The sequence below is a fragment of the Notamacropus eugenii genome, chromosome 4, assembly GCF_028372415.1.
Source record: "Notamacropus eugenii isolate mMacEug1 chromosome 4, mMacEug1.pri_v2, whole genome shotgun sequence".
In the NCBI taxonomy this organism is placed as follows: Eukaryota; Metazoa; Chordata; class Mammalia; order Diprotodontia; family Macropodidae; genus Notamacropus; species Notamacropus eugenii.
This window is the reverse complement of record NC_092875.1, coordinates 452,273,964-452,299,480: the sequence shown is the minus strand read 5'-3', so window position 1 is coordinate 452,299,480 and position 25,517 is coordinate 452,273,964. Positions and strand designations below refer to the sequence as shown.

The 25,517-nt window shown below is 34.4% G+C and overlaps 1 protein-coding gene across 8 annotated transcripts in view; it reads right to left on the bottom strand.

The window, feature by feature from the left end:
- MEF2C (myocyte enhancer factor 2C) overlaps positions 1-22,195 on the bottom strand; it is a 194,409-nt gene extending 172,214 nt beyond the window's left edge. For 2 of the 8 annotated variants that reach the window (XM_072606195.1, XM_072606198.1), the window contains exon 1: positions 17,027-17,816. The gene's annotated coding sequence lies outside the window, so the exon portion shown is untranslated. Of the gene's footprint in view, positions 1-17,026; positions 17,817-22,101 lie in introns of those variants that run through there. The other 6 variants (XM_072606186.1, XM_072606187.1, XM_072606190.1 and 3 more) reach the window with 5 other exon arrangements.
- Positions 22,196-25,517: the final 3,322 nt, after the last annotated feature.

Sequence of the window (25,517 nt, the reverse complement as noted above, 5' to 3'; positions counted from 1 at the left end):
TATAAATACATGAAAATAAATGCATACATAGCTAGTAAAGATTATGAATTAAATATTAGAACAATTTGGAGTTGCTGGAATTATATGAAAAATGACCTATTTTAAATGTAATGTAATATTTAAAAAGCAGCATGGAGTACTGGACTTGAAAGAATTGGGTTTGACCTTGCTGCAGACACTTAACTAGCTGTGTAACCCTGGGAAAGTTATTTAATTTCTTTCTACCTGAATTATCTCATCTGTAAAATGAATAGGTAGACTAGATCATCTCTAGGTCTAATTCAGCTTTAATTCTATAATCATATGATCCTGTTTATAGTGTAACCAGAGAAGAATGACAAACTTCATAGTTATAACAAAATTTTGATAATGTGGCATAACAAACTTTTGGGAAAGTATGTTTACTTACTGAAAGTTAAATAACTCTCGAAAAAACATGCATATGAAAAAATCATATTTATTTTTCTTTTTAAAATAAATAAAAATAAAAAATCACATGTAGTAAAGAAACAATGGTTTTTGTTTACCAACTGCCTGGCCTTCTCTTGACCTTTGCAATACCTGCTTAAAATTAATATTTTTATCTAAGTTTATCTAATTTTTTCTAAGTGGTATGCACTAATAATGTTGCATTATTAGAAAAATTCTGAAAATTGTAGAAATCATTAGAATTCCCCCAGAAGATGTATCATGGTACTTTGTACAAGTCAAATTACAATGTCTTTGTTCACATATGGAATTTACATCTACTTATAATAGATCATACATACTTCCAAATACCATTTCATCACATATTGAAACCAATTAGGCAACACAAGTTGAAAGAGAGGAAAATGTCTTGCAAATGGATATAAGTATCTTTAAAATCCTTTAAGAAAGTTTATTCAAGGATATACTGGTCCTTACTGTCCAACCTGTCATTACATGTGCAGTGAGTCTCTTTGCTGGATCACATATTCTATAAATAATACATATTTTGGGGACAGATTTACAAAAATAGACTCTCTGCTCAAGAAAGACCTATGACTAAGCTAACATGGAGAAAGAATTACCTCTCAACCACTGAGGAGGGTGGTCCCTCCACATCGGAAATTGAGGCCACTGGCAAAGTGCTGAAGTGTATTTTTAAGAGAAAATGCCCACACTGTTCATATCCTGTGGACACCAGCAAAATTTCAGTTTTCATAGCAGCTTTCTCTTTCATTTTTACAAGTCTGATCAAGGTGAAATCATCCATTGAATTCTTTAATAAGTAGAAATTAAATGTAAGTGTGAGAGATAACAACATTCATTAGAATTCCAGTATTCAAAAATTTTTCAGTAAAATACTCTTTACTTATTTCTAAACACTCATTATACTCTGTGAATTTTATTTGAAGGAGTATGATTTTTTTAAACCCAAGGATTGATACCATCAGATAATTAAATAGAACACATTCAGGTACCTTTGGTTTATAATTCAGATTTGTCTGTTCCTCTGTCTAGTTCAACTTGCATGTGATATATTGGACCAACTTCTGAGAGATAATTTGGAATTATAGAAATTAGGGCAAGAAGGGATCTTATAGACGTTGACTAATGAGGTTACACATAAATTATTTGGCAGTTGTTGTAGCCATCATGACTCTTTAGCTGAAGATTTCCAAGCTATAGATTATTTTTATGCTAGTAAACTATGCAAAAGCGGGATTGTGAAAGTCACAAGTTAGAAACGTTGTACATTATTATATATTCTATAAATTTTCCACTGCACTAACATATGAAAACTGATTTTATTTTACCTTACTGCTCTTCATGAACTCTACATTCTAGCCAAACTGACAAACTTGTTGTTCCCCGAATTTAGCATTGTCATGCATTTCTGTGTCTTGACACAGGTTGTCTCTCACGTCTTTAATTCACCATTTCTTTATTCTCACCCTTTACAACTCTTAGCTTCTTTCAAGGTACACCTCAGGGGCACCTCCTACATGAAACTTCCCCTCATTCCCCAGGTGTTGATTTTTTCTCCTTCACATTATTTGCTATTTACTTATCTGTACATGCATTGTTTCCACCATCAGATTGCTCTTTGAAAGTAGGTCCCATTTTTCTATCTTTAATTTTGTTTTTATGTTCCCAGTGCTTAATACAATACCTTTCATATCAGAAGCATTTAATACATGGTGTTGGATTGGAATAGACTGCATTTTACCATATAAATTTCCTAAATTAGTGGAAACATTATTGATTGTATCTCGTTTGACTATTCCTTAACTTGTTTTTGAATTTATAGTCTGTTCTTATATTTAAATTATAATTTTTGTATGAGAATTGATGTTTATGCAACAAATTACTTAAAACATCTAACGTGTTTGTATGCAAATGTGTGTGTGTGTGTGTATTTAAGAAGTCAATACACTAAGCTCACTAAGTCAGTTTTTGATTTAGGGAATGAATGACACTTTATATTGTTGCTGAACTTTTTTGACGTTATGCAAAAAAAAAAAAAAACCCAGAAAAATTACTGTCTCTGAAGAAAGGCAAAAATTATGTTTTTTTAATAAGGAGGTAGGTAGTAGTATTTGAAAAACTTTAAAAAAATACTCCCTCCACAATATAGTTATTATATGACATTGTTACAAAATTTGAAGTATAAAAGTTATAATAATTTGAGATTTAAAATTTCCTAAAAACTCCTTTTATACTGACAACATTTAGACTACACTTAAACTACGTTTATCTTAATTGTGGCAAAGATTGAAACTAGTCAACATTATGTACAATATCAATAAATCAATAATAGAACTATTTAAACTGATCACTCAATTGCTTTCCAAATAATTTCCAGCAAATTAATTTTTAATGTCATAGTATGTGATGGACATAGATTTTTATTTTATACTATGATGTACAATATATTTTACATCAGATGGCAAATTTTATTAATCTTTTAAATAAGAAGCAAGGCTTTTATTTTGACACATTATAAATGACCTTTTAAAAGTATATTCAACCTAATGTCTATTCCTATTTATGTTTGAATATTTTAATGTTACTATTTAAAAAGAAAAGTAAATAACTCAACGAAAAAGTTTGCTTAGAATAAAGCACTTAGTTTATGAATATTACAAAAGTTTCTTAGAAATCTCGTTAGGACTGAGTACAATAAAACTAGGGCAATGCATATATTCTCAGTTACTCTTTTTAAAAAATCTGTAAAAGTGACTATAGTGGCATGTTCTGACACATTCTTTTCATAAACTGAACCCTGTTAGTGACAGCAGAACAGATTGTGTGCATCTGCTGGGAATGAGCCAGATGACAGTAGAAAAAAACGCACATGGATACCTTGGCACAACAAATAAAAAATGTAGGGAAAAAAAAGACCTGGAATAGAAAGTTCTCAACTTTAATTGAGTGCTTTCCAATAAGATGAAAACCATCCAAGCACCTTTCATGGCCTATTTTACATATACAAATGTATTTTTAAAGGATCCTGAAAAATAGAATTGCTTTATCTCATCTAAGCTTTAAAAGTTTGACACAATTGCATTCCGGCATGTTTCTTTAAATCATATCTGAAATGCCAAGACAACAATTCCTTGATCTGATATGAAATGTATCTGATATAAAAATAACTTTAACAAACAGTGCTACTACTAGTTTGATAAAAGATTATTGACATCTAACTAAATACAAGATTTCTAAGTTAGTCCTTGTCTGTGTTAACTTTGGAAATATCTTAAGTCCCCCATCACTGCATATGGAGATGCATATTGGTATTCTAATGTATGGAAGACACAGTAATTGAAATATTCCTCATATATGACTATTGTCAAAAGTTACTTATATAATAAAGATGATCGTTTCATGATATTTTATCTGATGATCAATTTCAGCATTGTTTTAAAAATTGACTCAATATCATCAGGGAAAATTTTATACAAATCAAATTCAAAAAAATTATATCTAGAAATTCTTTTGGATGTCATGATCACAAAGACTGTTCTAACGTACAATGCACATTTAAAACTGAAGACAAAGTTCTTTAACACTTTAGTAGTATACACAAAGCAGCTGCAATAAAATTTTTTTTTTTAAATTCCGGTGATTAACAGCCATTTCCTACTAATCATAACCTTTGAAAAGGGGGAAGAATGCAGAATCCCCCCTACTAAGAGGGGGAAGAATGCAGATGGTAAATTCTCTCAGCTCATGCACCTCAAGTAGGCTATCTCTTCATGCAGATTTATTATTAATATTATTATTATTATTAATTTTGGCAAATCAATGCTTTTAGTGGAATCTTTGATTGTAGTGTTGGGAGCTATCCATGCTGGCGTTTTTTGGTTTTTTTTCACTATAGTCAGGTCCAATCTAGAAGTGCTCCTGATGGTAACACTTTACAGATAAGAGATTATGCATTGTAGGAAGAGGAGGTTGAACACAAGGGAGTAAATCAATTCAGCAGCATAAGAATAGTTTTCAAATGCTTTCAACACCAGGTTGAAATAAACACAGATTGGAAAAACAGAGAAGGATTCATCATTACTGCCTGATCATCTAAAATGTCAGTTTCTATGAAAAGTCAAATGAAATGAGCAAAGACTGAAAAAAAAAACAAGAGTTATTTTTTAAAAAATCTACTGGTAAAATTGTTGAAAAAAATTCCTCGAATCTAGAATGCTCATTTTTCATCTATACCAATATCAATGGTCATTTCCATCTTTAGGAGTGCATTCACATTCTGACTTTTGTGAATTGAGTAAGAAGTTATTAATAATTGTTAAAAATAGTAGTAAAACAAAAGATAAGCTTAATCATGTAATAATTCCTAATGGGAGTTTCAACTCTGAATACAAAGTCTATCAGCTCTAAAAATTATTAATATCTTTAAAGAAGGCAGAAAGTTTGACTTGCTTATTACATAACTATGTGAAAACACAAATCCTTTCCTCATGGATAAATTCATTTAATAAATATTTATAGGGCACCTATTATGTGGAAGGCACTAGCGATAAGGACTGTTGGACATGCAAAAATGAATTAGATATAATCTTTGCTAAGACTTTAATTTAATAAGTAATGTTGCTTCTAAAAGTAAAAAAAAAGAAAAGAAACCAGAAACATACAATATTGTAACTAAAGTATCATAACAAGGTGAATAATACTGTTACATAAATATTTCATAATTAAAATCCCATACCAACTACATGATAGAATGAATGTTTTCCATGCTTTGGACCCCAAATACGAAATAATCTACCTTGAAAATATATCCAACAATAAATATGTTTTTCACAATATTGAGTCAAACCTGTGGGTTCTTTTTGTTCTACTTGTAGTTCTACTAAAGTGTTGTACTTTCTTGGTAAAACTATCCTTTCATGGCCTCAATTTCTCCTTACCTGATTAGAGGAAATAGTGTTTACTTAAATAATGAAGAAATTCAGTTTTCTTGAAGAATGTTTATAGTTACAAGTAATCTAATATAGCATAAAACTAAGCACCTGGTGCAGTTCTAGGAATATAATCAGAATATTTCTTCTTAAAGAGTGACTATTACTAGAACTTCTGTGGATCAAATACTAATGAATGTAATCTATACTCTGAATGTTCAGTTTTGGAAGAAAGAGGAAAAGCTAAGGAAAAGCCAGAGCATTATGATACAATGGGAACAAACACTGGCTCTGAAGTCATTCAATCTTGGTCTGAATCTTGATTCAGTACCTTTGTGTCTTCAAACAAGTTACTTCATCTTTTTCTTCCTCAGTTTCTTCCTCTATAAAAACAAAGGGGTTGGGTAAGATGATCTGTAACATCCCTTTCACTTCTAGTTTCTGTGATTCCCCTGTCTTTAGAAACAGACACAGGTGGGTGAAAAAAACAAAGAAAAGGAAAACTAATGTTTGAAAGGAATTAACAATGAGAATGTTGTACATTATTATTAATGATATTTGGCATTTACATAGTGATTATCTCCACTTAACAGATGAGAAAACTGAGGTAAATAGAGATTAAGTGCCTTGTCCAGGGTCCCACAGCTAGTGAATATATAAGGTTGGATTTGAACTCGGGTCTTCCTGACTCCAGACGTAGCACTCTACTCTCTGGACCACCTAGGATTTATTAAGTACCTGCTATGTGCCAGGCACTGTGCTAAATGCTGGGGATACAAAGAAAGGTAAAAAGACAGTCTCTCCTCTCAAGGAGTTCACAGTCTAATGGTGAAGATGACATGTAAACAAATACACAAGCTATTTATGGGATAAACTGGAGATAATCAACAGAGAGAAGGCACTAGAGTGAAGACGGACCAGGAAAGGCTTCCTACAGAAAGTGGGATTTTAGTTGGGAGTTAATGAAAGCCAGGGAAAGTAGGAGGTAAAGATGAGCAAGGAGAATATTCCAGGCATGAGGGCAGGAGCAAAAATGTCCAGAGTCAAGAGATGGAACGAGGCCACTACCCCTGATCGCAGAGTGCCTGAATGTGGAGGTATTTAAAATTCTGTATTAAGCTGTAACCATATAATGTTGAGGTGACAAGAAAGACAGGACACAGGTTCCAAAGAGCAATGATATTCATTTATCCGAAGCAAAAAGGCCTAATTACTCCTTATTCTCATATTTATCTGCATATACTACTCTCTGTCTCACAAATATATACCACATACACACACATAAAGATTTGTTGACTAAAATGTTATAGAATTAAAATATTATTGTACTGTATTAAACAAAATGGATTTATCAAACAGCCCAGCTTAGGAACATTTAATGAGAGCCATACTATTATTCTATGCCTTGACTTTTCAGTGTTCCAAAGCTCTGGTCAGCACACCTGCAAAGAGGCTGTACCTTAGCCCACTCTTGACTCATTTAGAACAGGGACGACAGTTATATGACTTACGCACACCTATCAAGTTTTAGAAGATGAGGAATTGGTGCCGCAAAATAAATCTCTTTGTAATGCCTGAACTACATATTAGTCAATGCAATAGGCTGAGCGGGCTCTGATGCCCTTTTAGGAAAAAAAAAATAAGAAAAAAGTTAAGTCAAGAATTTTCTATTCATTTTCTTAAGCTTTAGTTTGACAGTAAAGGGAATAAGAAGGAATATTGAGCTATATTTTAACAAAAGACTAAAACAGACCTAGACAGAGAGGTTAACAACCTATCTCACCCTTCACAAAGAAACAAGAAATGTTTGCAATGGATCTTATACAGTTCTCTTTAGTAAATCTATTAATGTCTCTGTGTGAATTTCCTTTTGGCTTATGTAACGGGAGAATATTTTGCTCTTAATAGAAAGGAAAAAACTCAAAGTGAAAACCAGTTTTTTATTCTACAACCTATATGGAGTTTAAATAGTTCTTAGATAAATAATGGTCAAGAATAAACAGCAGTGCATTTTTTAAAAACCAAACTTGTTATTCTTACTCATTTATTTAAGCATAATAATCCAGAGGGGAAGTAAGGTTTGGATTTATACTGATATATTCAGCATATTAATATTAACGGTTCCAGAAACTGGTTAAGAAGGTATGCTTGCCAACCCATAGAATTTCTTCTTAAAGACCACCCAATGACTCAACAAGTCTTCTAAAAAAAGATGAAAAATCTTGTACCTAAAAAATTACTGTTGCTTTTCAAAAACATCAGTTTTTAAATGATGCTTCTTAACAACATTATCCACAGAAGACAGCATTGAGATATGCTAAATGTATCATATTTTATTTAGTCATAGTTGGTATATTCAAACAGCCAAATAGTAAACTTTAAACTGTTGTCCAGTACATTTATGTCAACAAATCACACATGACCAAAATTTTTAAAAGACAAGTCTTGAAATTTTCCCAGCTTAAGTGTCCAATTATTTAGTAGAAGTTTTTAGAAAATAAAGAATCTTATTGCATACAGTGAAATAAAGGTAAGGTGTTAATGTAAAAATCTACATATTGAGGTCAAACTATTTGAATATGCATGATAATGAAAAAGTTTCAAATATGTCTTCTTAATCATCCTTAAAAAATGCTTAAGTGTTTCGGGACTGGGATCGCATACACTGCTCCTAAAAGTTAAATGGATCATTTTACCACATTCTTTCTCTCAAAGAATAAATGAGAACCTGACATTTTGAAATGAGAGCTGCACCAAATACATCTGAAAAATTAGAATCTAGGTGTCTGTAGCTACTTTGAAAGTTTGAAAGATAAGACAGTTAAACTAATGATAATTATCTTCCTTATTAAACTCTAATCAGTCAACACACACTTAAACACACACTTATTAAGTACCTACTACAAGTAAATGAAGATTAAATTATAATATCTGGACAAAGTATATGATGTTTTCTGATAATTTTAATATACTTGTGTTTAATAGCTGGTCTAGTCAGATCATTTTAGCATACACTTAATAACTGGTCTAGTCTGGTCAATTTTATACAAGTGCTTTAAAATTCCATCTTTTGGATCTGTTAACTAAACTACTTGCATCTGAATACTTAATTTGAAGATAAATTTATAAAAGAGGTTTATTACACATTAATACTTTTAGCCAAATGCTCTCATTTAATGAATTCGCGAAAGAGTAATATTTTAGAAAGCTATGCTGGCAATGATATGCCCACCTTATATGTATAAAAATTCTGCTACTGATTAAGATGATGATATTAAAGTTTATGGAGATTATTTTTTCATGAAGGATTATCTCGTATAATTCTTTTTTCCCCCTTAGGCAACTCTTTTTTTTAATGTAACTGTGGGTCTAGGATTGAATGAATTTTAATTTCATTTTCAGTGGTAAATATTTTTAATATCAAATCCAAGCATGAATTATTATATACATCCCCCCAAAACAACTCTATTTTGCATAGAAATGAATGTGTACTGTGCAGAATTACTTGTACTGTATTTTGAAACTCAGAACATAAAAATCTGAAACTGAAAGTTCACATTTGCACCTGTTTGTACTAAGTATTTTGAGTCTAATAATTATGAAAAAGAATGTTTCAATGCTTGTCTACAAAGTACTGCAAAGTGAGATGCACTAATAGAATGGTGGTTTTTTTTCCTCAAAGGTAAATACAACAATACTTTAACATTTATTTTCATTACAAAGATGACACTGTAGTGGGAAGAAAACGCAGAAGATAACATGATAGACTGGGGGGGAGGAGGGCAGGGAAGGAAAAGAGAGGTAGAAGATAAGGGCCAAAGGATGGTCAGTGGGGGAGGGGAGATGGATATCCCGTAACTAACGTGTTAGCAATACATATAGGAATGAAGAGGGACTACTCAGTTCTTATCTCAGTTAGTGACTTAGAGACCTAAAGGACTGAAATTTTAACTCTTGGGGACCATGCACAAAGAAAATAACTAATATGATTTTCTTTATTAAAACTCATGAACTGTATTTCTAGAAAGTGCCATAAGCAAAAGAATCAGGCTGTCCACTTAGCATAGCACAAAAAAGGGGCATTGCTTAGGAATGAAATCACTTCGAGACATAAAAAGACAATTTTATGATGTGGCACCATGCACTGTATCTGGTCTGTAGCCAGGAAGTTTCTTCTTTGTAGCCATGCTGCTAGTGCCTACCCTTCATATGGAGAAAGAAAAATATAGCCAGAACTCTACCTCAGAAACCCTGAATGTTACAAAGAATTGAATGAGTTTATTTTTCTTTCTTTATACTGGGTATAATTACTGTTTTTAAAATGAAAGAGCTGAAACTAAAGTAACTGCAGTTATATATTTTAAAAAATACACCAAAATCTACCTTCCCACAAAGCCACTTAAGTTAAAAGGTTCATTTACAGACTCACCTACATGAAGGATATAACTTAAAACATCTGCTAAACCATATAACTTCTGTAGAGACTTAAAGAAAGTAGCAAAAAAAGTTTTAAAATATAAAACCATTACATTCTCAAAATGTATCTGTATATTCATTAAAGGGATCTTTGATGACAATTAGGTAGTCAGTCATATAAAGGATTCCTTGTTTGACCACAATTTCTAAAAATAAAATGCTCCAGTGAATATTTCTGCTAAATAATCACTATCTTTAAAATTAAAGAAATATCAATTTGCTACTTTAAGCAATAATTGCCACCCTCCACATAAAGTGTAGGTTTTAGACCTCATACAAAGATTTGCTATTAAGGAAATGAACACAATTTATTTATTTTTCTTCTGATTTCAGTGAATCTTCTGCCCTTTAGTTACTTATGTTTTTTAAAATTTTATGCTTATGGCTATGTTTTCTAATATATAATGTATACACACATCTATGGAGACACACACACACACACACAGAGAGAGACAGAGAGAGAGAGAGAGAGGGAGACAGAGAGAGAGAGAGAGAGGGAGACAGAGAGAGAGAGAGAGAGAGAGAGAGAGAGAGAGAGAGAGAGAGAGAGAGAGAGAGAGAGAGAAGAGAGAGAGAATATAGTTTTAGATTAGGTTGCTTATCTTCTGTTTTATTGGAAAGATGTATTCCCTACCATTTATTCTGACTTTGTGACATAATCACAAATATGTGTTAAAAATGAGTTTCTGCCCTCTCTCTTCACTAAAATATTGATTTAATTTATTGTCAATGGACAACACCTACCTACTTTTAAAGCCAGTTTCCCAGAAGCCCATAATCCCTGAACATAATTTATATGAACTCTTCATCTGCATTTTGTACATAAGTACAAGAAAGCAGAAGATAAGCAGACCACTTTTAGGATACTGTTTGAGCAAAGCTGGATCTTAGCAGGGACCACTCCAAAGATTAATTTCTCATGTCTGTAATAATAAGTTGAAGTCATTTTATTTAAATCATTGTTGAAAGGTATGTACTACCATTTTCAAAAACCTTAACATATTATTGCATGAAAAACATTGTTTTCATTCTAAGTTTATGATATTAAGAATTAATAAAACCTCTATCATGATTGCCTTTCTGCATTATTAAAAAGTAATGATTCCTAAAGAAATCTGCCTGTAATAGGTTTAATTTATATTGTTGCTTACAACATTATCACCTTCCTTTATGATTCCCCCAGATATCCTTTTTTTTAATGTGTTTGAATAGTATACCCATTGATTTTACTTAAAAGTAAATATAGAGGCCACTCTTAGTGGAAGGTTGATGTATTTTATATTACAGATATCTTAATGATAAAGACAAACAGCGGCCAATATAGTCACAATGATTGAATTATGTGCCTGTTAGAAAAAATCATTTCATAAATTCCATGCCCAATATAAATTTTGAGGAAACACCACAGGTATATTTATAATGAAATGAGAGCTTGAAGAGATCTACTAGATCACAATCCTTGTGCTTTTCACTATAGATTCATTCATTCATTCATTCATTTATCTGTCGATTCATTCATTCAACAAGCAGTACTGAATACTGTATCCAATATAGAGTAAAACAAGAAAACTAAAGTGGTAACATTATTTATTAGTGTGAACAAGGGGGAGTGGGGAAGTGGTGCTCCTAGGTTTCCTTTTTTTTTTTTTTAACAATATGCCTTGGTTTTATTATCTGTAAAATGGGAGTATAATATTCTTATATTGATCTATGCAGAGGAATACAAACTGATTATGATACATATATTAGTTTTTCACTCATTAGTTTTTCACAACAAAACAATGGAACTTTCATAGGTGCAGTCTTCTTTAAAAATTAAGCTTTCATTTTCCTTTGTATTTTTTTCTGTTTACAGACTACATCAAATTTCTCTACAGAGTTTTCTTCTTCTTGGCTTCTGCTATTCACATAAATACTAAAAATTTGCTTTATATCTCCAAAGAAAGAAATGTGGCTCTTGTGGGAAAGGCCCACCCCTTTCTACATGTTTGTTTCCTTGGAAGAAAGGAGCCCACCCCCTTACATTCTTTGAAATGTATCCAACATGCACACAGTTTTAAAAGTACTGTATTGACCAGTTTAGAGTGCCTTAAATGACAGTCTACATTAGAAAGCTATATTCATTTGAAAACAGGAAAACATGACTACACGTGGCTAGGTGTATAGATATATACATATATATCTATATCTATATAGACAAATAGATAGACTGCATTGACTCCCAAAAACCTTATCAGGAAGAATACTTATTAACATACATGTTCCAATATTATAAGAATACCATAGGGTCTTTACTAGATCTGTAAGACCCATGAAAATGGAATAATTCTTAGATTTGAAAAATTTTGCCAAAAAACCCTCAGAAAGCAATGATTTTGTCTTCGCTGGCAAACTATTCAGAAAATACTAAGAATCCTATGTTATTTTATCATAATTCCTCAGCATTAAGCCTGAAAATACTCAGAAAAACTAGAGTCCAATAGATTACAATTTATTATAACAACTGACTGAGGAAATAAGAAAATGTACCCTATTTCTTAATATATATGTAAAACAAATCTCTTCTTCCTCTAACAAAATAACACATTGTCACAATAACCTTTTTACCCTTCACTAATGATGAGAGATAGGCTAAATTTGTGGAACTCTTGTATTTCTATCTTTCTTCTGTCTTCTCATATTCTATATTCCGCATATAGATAGGAACCTAATAACTTAAAATGAAAAACAAGAAGACTGTTGTCTCATGAGATTAGTTTTAAAAATTATATGGTTTTCATCATCCTTACAAACTATCCCTTCGAAATTTATCTATGAGATTTTCCTGAATTCTTTTGAACCCTCTGCTTTTTCATTTCCAGGCCTACAAAATGGAAGTTGAGCTTTACCGCCCATGTTTTTCACTTGAAATAAAAGAGAAAAAAATTTTTAAAGCTAAAATGTAAATTGGAACATGAAGGTAATAAACTTACTAAAAAACTCAGTAGGATATGGTTATGGTCAAAGAAAACTTGTAAATGTGTGCACAGTATTCACTAAGATGAAACACTTCATTCACTGAAATTTCCTATCTGATTATAACAATGCACACAAAATTAAACACATAAATATTAATTTTATGTATCATACAAGATGTAGGCAATGAAAATGCAATGTTTACATTTATGGGTGACTCATTAGTGTTTTATTGTGTGAAACACTAGGAGGCATCAGTTGGGTAAAAAAGGAGTTCAATTTTAGAAGAAGTAAGAAATTATTGTGGAACTGGATGTCTAAGAAGTTGGGTATTTCTAAATGTTATTATATAAACCATAATTTTATTCACCGAATCAACTGTTAGAACTTCATGATCTATAGTAAAATGTGATTATCTTCAATCACGTGTCAAAAGTACATGAATTTGCCAAGGAGCCATCAGGGTACACTTTACGGTGTCTGGACATTCATTCAACTAAATAATTGTATATTTTTGTGTGTATGAATAATGTTTGGTAACAAGATAGCATAATGGATATTCACCGTTATGGATTTTCTGTTCAATTAGAGAGTGGAGGCACTTAATACTATGAATGTATGTGTTACACTTATTTCATGTTTCTACCGAAGTACAAATGCAGAACTGTCTATAGCATTTTTGAAAATGTCTAATCTATTAAGGCCTTATAAGGTATCACATAACAACAGCAACTTTAGTGTCATTAGTAAAATAATAGTAGAATGTATAATTCTTAAATAACAATGTCATATGTAAAAAACGATTTTCTGTTACTTTACTAATGAAAGGCAATTATTTGAAGACTGAATTTTCTACTATTTGAATTGTTTTCAAAAGTGATGAAGCAAAAGGAGCCCTTATCTAATAATCAATTGGAATTCGAATGTGCCGAGCCATTTTACAGCAATCAGCTGTAATCTATGACCTATCAAATAACATGTGAACTGACTAATCCCTTCTTTTGTAAGGGACATAAAACTTCCTCGTCATTCTTGTTTTATAAATCATTTCTTTAAGCTGGTCTGGTTCCCTAAAAATGACAGATCTCAGTGAACACCCAAGTTTTACTGACTGTAGTACAGTCAGTGAGACTGTAAGATTAAAGTACAGTATGGAAGGTGGGAGATTTTAATCACCTGTTCACATGTTCATATTAATGAGCAATTCTCAGAAGATTAGTTAAAGTCTTTACTGAAAATCTAAGCAATTATTGCACTTTTATTACAAATAAATTCCTGTATTGTTTTGTTTTTCACTTATATTACAAGTGAGTGTCATTAAAACAAAGTACAAAACTTATTCCATCCTCTTTAAAGTCTATTTCTGTGGCCCTTATGTTATGGGCTGAACTCATGTTCCTGTGAATTATACACCTAGAACTCTCATTTAAATAGGCATATTTAAGTTGTGGTGCAGACTAAATATTACTGCAGAAATGCTTCCCGATTTTGTCACACATTGAAATTTAACAGATTCAGTTTGGCAGATTTTAAAACAATATAGTAAAATAAACAAAAAAAGTTCTTTGAAATACCCTTTAAGTTTATCTGTAATTTGTAAATTTGTGGAACCCTTATATTTCAGGGTTTTTTTTCTTCTAAGATATTCAGAAATAAGGTAAATTCATTTCTGGAAAGGCAAAGTTATGGTATTATGTAAGTTGTAACTTGATGAAGGCCAAATTAAAAAATACAGAAGGCGAAGACTGTGAAATAGGTAACTCTCCATCCACCCAAATAAAGGGGGATTCAGTGTGAGATTTTGAGCTACTATGATAATAGGTATGGTGGACTGATTTTTCAATATTAGAATGAATTATTTTTAAATATGTATTTGCTTATCAAAACATCTGGGAAATACCTATTACAAAGAGAAGAAAGGAAGGGGGATTGATAAGGCAATTTTCAACTCCTACTAATTACTACTAATCTACATTTACTATCAATGTTTTCCAAATCAAAAATTAATTTTTTTCATTTTACACTTTTTAATGAAGAGCAGGTCACAAAGGATATAAAAAAGCTGCTTTTTTCTCATAAGCTAAAAATTTAATATTGAAACTTAAGAACAGACTGTTAAATTTTCTATTTTTTCTAATACACAGAAATTAAAGATATATGTAATTTAATAATACATACTCATAACTAGTGTCTTAAATAACTGATTCTATACAATATCCCACCCCCAAAAGACATAAACATGTATTAGTTATAGCAATACTATATTAATTTAAATAATAAACATTAAAATGGATATATTAAAGTTTGGTCAAACAATACATATACATAACTATTTCATGCATCACTTGTCTAGCTAACACATTTTAAGCAACATTTTGTTTTAAACTTTTCTCTATAAACAATATTAGAATTAGTCAATATTAATTCACTAAGAGAAACATGCTTCCTATTTATTGGATAGGATATTTAACAGGTTTTATTTTTGAGATAGTGTATTATTCAGGAACAGTATAAATTACCTGTCAGGTTTCCAAACTAAAGTGTTTTGGAATTACCTTTTATACTTAATAAAGAATTTCATGTGTACTTATCTAAATGTGTCGATATAGGCAGACAATGATATGATACTCTAATTCCATGCTCCAAATCAAAAAATGACAAAGAAGTAGACACTTTACGACTTGATACTCTGTACTTAGCCTCTTCAAAGAATAACCAAGAGTATCATTACTAAAAATGTATAAATTAAATGCTATACTTTCCATAGTTGTCATTTGCCTTTGAATTTAAAACTAAAATTAGTATGCAATACAGAGGTTAAAATGGATTCACAGGTGGTCATATTTCCATGTCCTGCCAAGTCTCTAGGGATTATAGCTATTCTACTCCACATAAACATCTTTACTCTGCAAGCACAATTCCATGCAAGGTGCCACTGAAAAGAAGGCTGGCCACTTTTCTGACTAGTATAATAGAACTGTTGGAGTTTCCTTTTTCACACCTTAAAAAAAAAAAAAAAACAACCAAAAACTATTCATTACTATTCATTTTTTTTAAACAGTAACTCCTGGAATTAGTATCAAATTCATGATAGCAAAACGCTCATTGTGTCAAAGCAATCCTCCACTCAAGACCAGTAAAGTGCTGGTAGAGAGATTGATTTTCTTTAATTATACTGCAGGCGTTTACATATAAAGGTATTTTGCACAAAAGGAGTGCATTTAATAATATTGTCCCAAAAGGATGAGGATAAAAGGAAAATAATTACTGGCTCCAGAGCTGTCAAAAATGATTCAGATATAAAGTTTCATTTAGCACCATCTCAGCTGCCACCATTTCAGTGGCAGAAAATCCTGTTAGACAAAATTTAAATTCTTGTCCTACTGAAGAAGATTCCCCCCCCCAAGGGTAAATAATATGCCAATATCTATATGTGATTCTTTTAGTATCATATTTCAAAGGCAACTTTTGGTAACTTTCACCCAAAGTGCAAAGAGTAAATGGAGTGATTTCCCCATTCTATATAGCTATACATTTGACTTGACATAAACCACAATGTGCATGCTAGTATCATAACTAGAACTTGGGGTTTAAAACATGTAGTCTGCAGTTAACAGTGAGTGACTTCTTATCCCACTGCCAATTAAGAAGCCTGCTCTCAATCTAACACTTCAGTGAGTAAATGAGATGCACACGGATATGTGCCCTAATAGACAGACTTGCTTTATCTCAGAATAATCCTAAGAATTAAAAAGAACCTAAGTATACATCTATCCTCAAAGTGTTTAGCTGCAAAATGGTAGCATCTTTCTTCACTGAACTATGTGATAAAGCTGGAAGCATGCACTGCAAGGTCACATATCCTTTTCTCATTTATTAAAATCCAGTAAGCTTCACAAACTCCATTTCAACCATGCTAATGACGTGAACTAACTTCATGAAACTTTAAACACACTGGTGAGAACAGGAAAAAGTAGTGATTTGAATAACCGGTGATATAACCAGTTATATTCAGACTGTCTGAAAAGTTACTTTTAGCAAATGACAGAAAAATCGTGTAATTGAAAGAGAAAAGTGCATCACCTACCCCAACTTCAGCCTTCAAGAAATGCAATTGGATACTGATATGTTACAATCGGATACATTGATGCGGAGCTCAGAGACAATAACCAAGCTACTTATATTTCCTCTAGAAATGTCAAGAGGGTACTTACATGAAGGAAGACACGATCAGACTAGTCCTTGGAATATTTTCCTTTCTTGAAGAAAAAAGTAGTAAGAATAATGATCTTTTTGCTTCGTCCAGCCTTTAAAATTTTTCTCCACCTGATTCAACGTGCAGCCTCGGCGAACCACACACAACCTTCAAAGTCAATCCAATAGCAGCCAGAAGATGTCTGGGTGTATGCGTGTGCGTGTGCGTGTGTTCGAGTGTCTGTGAGTGACTGAAGGAGGGAGGGAGGGAGGGAAGGGAGGAGAGAGAGAGAGAGAGAGAGAGAGAGAGAGAGAGAGAGAGAGAGAGAGAGAGAGAGAGAGAGAGAGGAGTGTGTGTCTGTATGTGTGTGTGCGTGTGTGTCTGTGCCTGTGTGTGTCTGTCTGGGTGGGCACGCGCACGGGCACGCGCGCGTCCGCGCGCGTGTGTGCAGCGTGGAGGAGGAGAAAGTAGCTCTCTGCCGCTGGCCAGATTAAAAGTAACCGGACTCGTCCAGAAAACAGCGTCCAGGAAGGAAGTGAAAGAAGACGAATGAGAATAGGAGAGCAACTCACAGCCTTTGAAACATCGCGTAAAAAAAAGAGAGAGAAAGGGAGGGAGGGAGAAGGAAAGTGAGAAAGAAAAAGAGGGAGGGAAAGACACGAAAAAAAAGAGCTCGAGCAAGGCTGAGATTCAAAACTGCACACGTCTGATTCTCTCTCTCTCTCTCTCTCTCTCTCTCTCTCTCTCTCTCTCTCTCTCTCTCTCTCTCTCTCTCTCCTCTGCACTCTTCTCTTTTTCTCTCCCCCTCTCTGTTCCTCCTCCTCCTCCTCCTCCTCCTCCTCCTCCTCCTCCTCCTCTCTCTCTCTCTTCTCTCTGCCCTTCTCTCTCTCCCTTTTCCCACAATCCCAAACGAAGCACTCACTGTCTCTTTCCACTCCTCCAGAGCTAGAGAAATAATCAGTTTCACTCTTGCAAAAGGGGGCGGGACTACATCCCGAAACATTTTAATAAAACAAACATACAGCAGCTCCTTCCTTACCCCCATCCAGTCTCAACTTAGATTGATAAATTACTCCACTACACTACTTTAATTATGTATATGGTATGCAGAATAAATCACGGAACATCAGCACCTCAATCAAGCACTTTTAAATGATAATTGCATCTTGGTGAATCAATCTTTCCATTCCTGACATTTTGCTAATTTTAGTTTTACGGTGGGGTGATGGCACATGCCATACGCAAACCTAATGACAATTCTTTTTTACGCGAAATTAAGACAACACGGCGAGCAACTCCATATTTCTTCTCAAGTACAGTAGCAGGAGGACGCCCAGATCACTGCAGAAACTCGAAGATAAAGAATTGGGGTCCCTTCACGCACGCCAGGAAAACGACTAGGAAACGACCGCTAAAGTCCCCCGAAAGTCATAATCATTGTCATTGACCAACATTATCGGAATACAAATAGTTACTCAAGTGTCTTGTTCGTGATTGTGACGCTTAACCACTTCATTTCCTCTACAATCCATGCGTCTCCGTGTACAGTACTGTAATATTTTATCTTTTAAAAGCAACGGTTCAGCATCCCTGTGGAACTGGATTCCAGAAAGCAGTTCTGCACGGAGGCTTGCAGATTTCCAGCATTTGGAGCATTGCATGACTTAAAAGGGGTGCTGAAATGTGTCACAGGGTGCAAATGATGTGCAAAATATGAATAATTACGATAACCTAAACCTGTAAGCACCGAATCAGCTTGGGGGCATAAACTTTCTAATCAATTGGGGAAAACAATCACAATACCCAGCAGTTTCCTCAGTGCTTAAAAAAAAAAAATCTTTTTCTAACTCTCTCACACCTTTATTAGTCTTTCTCCTTTATCGGTCATTTTTCAAGCCTGTAAACTAAAACAACTTCCCCAAATCATTAAGCTTCCCCTATCCAGTTGCTGATGGCTTCAGTTTTCCAGGACTGTTTCAGTTCTACTGGATTCAGAAATAAGGACAGAAGCAAAGTTTAAGACGTCCCAAGCTGCATTACTTTTTTTTTTTTAAGGATGTAACATATACAGCATTTTAAAATGAATGGTATTTATTGTTTAAATTGATGAGGTCTCAAATACTCTGTTTTTCAATGTCAGGTAAAAAAGATAAAAATTTTTATTCATTCATTCACTAGCTAAAACCAGAATGAAAAGAGGATATTCAGTGCCAGTAGAAATATAAATTATTTACAATATCATGGGCAACATTTGCTTAAGGTCTATAAAATAGTCAGCCTCTAATATTGTACAAACAAGATCAGACTTCATGAAAAGAACAATGTTTAAGGACAAAAGTGGACAATGGGTGCACACATGTTTTGACAAGTTTTCCAAACTTTTTTTATCATTATCTACTTAATAATTAACATCATCCATTAAGTTCTCTAATGTAACTTTCAGCCCCCTTCTTATACTTGAAGTCATCAGGACACAGAAAGACCCCCAGGTTTCAGTAATTTCAGTATGTAATGGCCATCTTGATTTAAAGAGCCAGTTTTTAGTTCAAGCTGGGCACTAAATACCGGAACTGTCTCCAGGACTTTAGATGGAAGGAGAAGGTGGCTTCTATAGATATAATCCAATTAGCTTCTTTGCAGCTTTCATATTTCTCTTAGTATAGTCAAGATAGCTTACTTATTTTTATTACAAGACAGCAACACAAACTGTCCCAGTAATTTAACACTGCCGTTGCCCGCCGATTTTCCTTCGCAGATTAACATCTATAATTCTTTTTATTTCTTTTTCCTTCTTTCTTATGTCTCCTCCTCCCCCTTTTTAAGGAAGAGTCTATAACTGAAATTAATTATCTTCACTAACAAGGGAAGTATTAAGACTTGGCAGGTTTTCATTGAGGACAGTTACTTAAAGGAATTTTAAGAGGTGTAGGCATTTTAAACACTAAGGCCTGGTCAATATTTAGTAGATGCATTGAAACCAACCATTAATTTTGGTCATTGTAGATGACATTGTAGATGCAGTACTGATTACCAGAGCTAAATCAACTATGTGCCAATTCATATATATATATATATATAAAACCTCATTGGCAATAAGATGAATGGACAAGTTTCCCCTAGTCTTACATTTGATCTTACTACACAGTATAGTTGCAGCCCATGTCAAAGAAAACTAACCTTCCAAACAATCACCTAATGAATTATATCAGTGGATAAAAGGACATTACTTTTGATACCTCATTCATGGTATTCTGTTTGTTGTAGTTGATTTCAAATATGAATTTGTTTTTGTTCAAAAAAGAAACTATTTTTTCTTTATGCACAATTCTATCCTGAATACATTTTAGACATATCTAACAATTAGCATTCAATTCTGTATGATCATGAAGATGCCCTGCTCAGCTGATAACCCAAAGCAGTAGATAATAAATAGTTTAAATACTGGATTCAAAGTGTATCAACTTTGACTTTGGAATGGAATCAGAGGTGTCATACTCGCGATTGGCAGCTCTATGTGGTAATTGGGAAATACTTAACAAATAGAAATACAATAAAACATAATGTTAATTTGTAGTTTTCTAAGTCAACAGACCCTTCAGGTATTGCTTTCTTTTTTGAGTTTGACACCACTGGCTTACATTATTCTTCTCCCCAAAGATTTTTCTTCTTAAATATGTTTGCCTTAAGGCAAAGTGAAAATAATTTCCCCCCCCCCTTTTTTTTTTGAGTATGATGAGTCTAATGAGAGTAACTGGGGAGGGGTGTGACAGAAGTACATGAAGGGGAATCTAGTTTGAGAGTTTAAATTGTTCATGGATAACACAATGTATCCACAAAATACAACCAAAAATTGAATGTATGTTTCTTCTGTCAGTACCTCTAACATTTTTTTTACCCTAAATCAATCTCATCCCTACAATTTACTGAGAACTAACACTGCTTGTTGTAGCACTTAGAGCTGAGGTATGAACATTGGACTAGGAGCAAGGTAATCTGGGTTCTAGTCTCAGTCAGCTATGCTGCTAACTGCCATAATTTTACTTGACCCTTAACTGCATAATATGTAAAAATTGGACTAGTTGTACTTCAGTGTTATGATTTTATGAAAACTGAAAGTTCTGATATTCCGTTTAACCCAAGTGATCTCTAGTGGCTCTCTATTTAAATGCATTATGATATTTCCAGTGAGAAAAAGTTGCTTCAAGGCCAACATTGTGGTGACTTTCCATGAAAATATGATTTTATGCAAGGTCAATAAATATTTATTGATTCATGATTTTAGTATTCTTCATAATTCTTTCTGATTCACATAGGTTCAGCATCTTGTCTATACCTTCTCTATGCCCCTGCCTCCTCTCCCCAGTTATCAATGCAGTATTTAAATAGAAGAGCCACAGAAGTGCCTGGGGAAATGATTTTCTAGATTTTCACACTATGGCAGGTTAATTTTCATTTTCTGGTTAGAGGTCTGGCCTATCTTACTCCACCCTTCTCTCTCCTCCTCCTACCTCTCTATATTAAAACAGCAGTACACTGCCTGTCTGCTTTTAAGCCTGGCCCACGCTGGGTGTAGCTCTTGAAGTGAGCTTTAAAAAATTATTTTAAAGTGAGCTGGGGTGGTTGCCACAGCAACCCACCCTGAGATGAAGAAAGGCTATAGATTAATCTACCCCTCAAGATTATTCAACGGTACAGTATTTGCTCTTCAGTTACAATACTTTTTTTAATACATATACTTTATAATTGAACATAAAAGTTCAGAATGTTTAAAAATAACAAGATATAGATTCCAAAAGCATTAATTTAAATATATTTTATAATCTCTGATTCTTGAAGGCAAAAGGATGCATATAACTTTCAGTGAAATAAATTAATTGTAAAAGATACTAGCAAAGGTAGGCACTGAAAGCTAACATATGAACTTTAAATAAAATGGCATGCCATTATGAAAATGGTATAATGTGGAGAAAGTAATGATGATCTAAAACCTTGGTCACTGCAGTACCTATAAGAATATAACGCAGTAGTTTATCAGATCAACTTTGAACAAATAACTCTACATTACAGTTAATACAGTAAATAGCAGGCACTTACCACATCCACGTCTTTATTGTCAAAACCATCGGCCTTCAATTCTTTTCTTAATTTCTTACATGGAAGTTACTTCACAGTTTTCAACTCTTCTTAGGCACCTTAAAAATGAACATATATGAAGGATATTCTGTTAAAACATAGTTCTTCATTAATGATAAAGTTTACTTGAATCAACTTATTTTTAAATGGATAATTTGACCTGCTGTTTATATATATATATATATATATATATATATATATATATATATATATATATATATATATATACATAATTTATACTTTAATTTCCATCAGTTAGCCAACAGTTATGGGAAAATGCACAATTATTATTAAAGATTCTCCTAAGTGCAATTTCCAGAGCAGAAATATAGCCAAGAATTTGCATTTTATAATACACTAGACAGTGTCTTAAAAGACAAACAGTAAATCTGCTCCGTAAGAAACGTTTGTGAATGTAAAATCCGTTATCAAGCAAGGTCTGTAATGTAAAATTACAATACATTTCATCTGTAAGAATATCATTTTGACATATTTCTAAAGCATACATGTTTACCTTGGCTTTTGTGCTTGAGATGACCGTGTTGATTAAAGGGGAGAAATTAGGTTGATCTTAATGAAGGCTAACAAAATTTAGTACATGAGGTTAGGGAGTATTTGCACACGTTAGCAATTGCTGAAGGTAATTTCATAATCTGTTAAATACCTTGGAATAGATCTAGGTTCAATAGAACACAGTCTCAGACTTCTACTTTCCACAATGAATCACAGGAATTGTTTTATAGGTCTGGACAGGAATGGGAGCCAGAAATCACTACTTTAATCCTGATTCCATGGTCTTGGACAAGTGACTTTACCTCTCTCAGTCTTCCTTCACTTCAAAAATGGATTATTTTTGGACAGAAACAACTATCCTGGGCTCTGTCAAACAATAGCTCCATCTAGATAAACTTTTCCATTGTACAAATATGAACGCTTTTTTATGGTAAAGTTTCCTTCATATTTTGAAGGATTTTAGAGGGTTAAATTTCCAGGGATCAGTCATTATTCTTTCTGTTACAACAGATGAATTAATTTGGCCTGCTCTTTTTAGAGAGGAGGTATGGGCAACAGGAATTCACAGTAGAACCAACATAAATTAGTTTAAAGTATACATACTTTGTTATGAGTCCTATAGTAAGTAACAGAATCATGTGTCATATCAGCGGACCTGTCCAAGATAACATCACCATTCAGGTAAATTTGGTAGCACCGAAAATGAGAATGAGAGTTAAGTAAACATTTATCTCAGAGAAATATGGATTTTATGAAAGAAAGTCAATAAAGAATGTTATTATGTCATTTTAAAATACCTTTGGCAATAAGAATCCAATGACATCATGCCCTGATGTAACCTGACCAATAATTTGCTTTTATGCATATTGGATATTATATTTTATATTAAGTATACATATATTTTATATTAAAGTACACATATTAAAGTATACATATAAAGGATGTATATTGGTGAATTTAACTAAGATTTAATCCAGCAACAATTCCCTTCAACAGACATTTATTAACTGGGTACTTATATTGCACAAGGTATTGGAGATACAAGGAGTTCCTGTCCACGAAGAGTTTACCTTCTTCCAGTGGCAGAGGAATAAAGCATTCATTGAGACAATTGCATAGGAGGTAATTAAAGAAGACCTAGCAGAATCAGGGAAGGTATTCATTTAATTTCATTCCTTAGAAGACTTTTAATTGTTCACAAGAAAACCGATTTTATTTCATCTCTTGAGATGTCACAGACACCCAGTTCCAGGAATGAATTTTCACACTTCCCCTAGAGAGTTCTGTCAGATATTTTCTTTCCCCCTACAAGTTGTATCAAGTTGTCCGTGTGTAAGGAGTATATGTGTCTTCCTTAACTTGTTAAACATCCTCTCCCTTTTGGGAGTTAATAAAGGAAGGGCCAGAGAGAATTAGGAACGTGGATCCTATGTGGAAGGGATGGGACACACATTTAGCTCAGATGTTTTCCACTCTTAAAGAGCTAAATACGAGGGCCGCCTTTGACTGTAGCACTCTTTTCTCCATTGAGTTATTGATTACAGGCAGCTCCAGTCCCACCACAATAATTCGTGTGACCACTTCACCCGTGCTGACTCTGTGTTCAACGGAAGCTCTCTGACGGCGAGACATCCAATTTTTCTCCCTCCCCTTCCCCTCTTTAACTCTCACCAACAACATACTCCTCCCTCTGCCCGCCTCCACCCCCCACACCCCGCCTCGGCCCCAATTCTTTAATGCCGCCAGGGCTAAGGGTGAAAGCTCTGGTGAGCGGTCGCACAGTCGTGTCAGTTCTAAAGCTGTGAGGCAGAAACTAATGGGGGGTGAGTGCCACGTGGGACCTCGGCGTGAAGGAGGGCTTAGTGTCTGGGAGTGCTGGGGGCCAGTCAGGAGGGGCGTAGTGGATGGGTTCAGTTAGGCCAGGGACAGAGTGAATGTCAAGGTGTGTGCGTGCGTGTGTGTGTGTATGTGCGTATGTATGTGTGTGCGTATGTGTCTGTGTGTGTATGTGTGTGTGTGTGTGTGTGTCTGTGCGCGTGTGTGTATTGGGGCAGGGGGAGGTAGAAAGTGTCACGTTTGGTGAAGGCGAGAGCTGAGAAGATGCCGCGTTGCAATCTTGAGGAGCGTGTGCTCTGGGCAAATGGGGATGCAGGGAGTGAGAAACCCTAGGTGTGCGTGGGGGAAGGGTTGGAAGGGAATTGCAGGGCTAGCTTGCGTCCTTTCAATCAGAATAACTTCTCCAGAGTGCTCGCTTGCTTGCGCGCTCTCCAACCCAGCAGGGGCAGAGAGCGGAGGAAGCGACAGGGGCGACCCAAGACCACACTGACAGAAGCGAGCTTCGCTCCGCCGCTGTAGGCGGTCTGGTCTGGATGCCGTGCCTATCGGAAGTCATCTCAGGACTGGGCAGGAACCTCAGGAGTGTGGGAGCCGCCAGGGCAGAGTCCAGTCCCCTCCCTAGTCCCACCCCCGCCATATTTCCTTTCTCCCGACCCCTCTCCCACGCACGTCTCTAGAGTGTGTGTCTGGAAGAGGAGGATAGAGAGATGAACTGAGGGTCCCTGAGACCTTGACTCTGTTGTCATCTCAAGGCATAGATTCAGTGTTTCAGGTCGTCCACCTCTGGGACGACTAGCAGCAAACAGCTGGCGGTTGTGGCAGCGGCGGCAGCAGCAACAGCAGCTTCAGCAGCGGTTGCTAGTGATGCGCCAATGAGAAAGATTCCCAGAGTAGGAGAGCAGAAAGCTACTGTTGGTGGGCTAGAATGAGTAGTCTGTCCCTCCCCCGCACCTCCACCCCTGGCCCCCAGTCATGCACACTCCCGCCTCCTTTTCCCTAACATGCAGGACTAGCGTGGTATCTTAGTT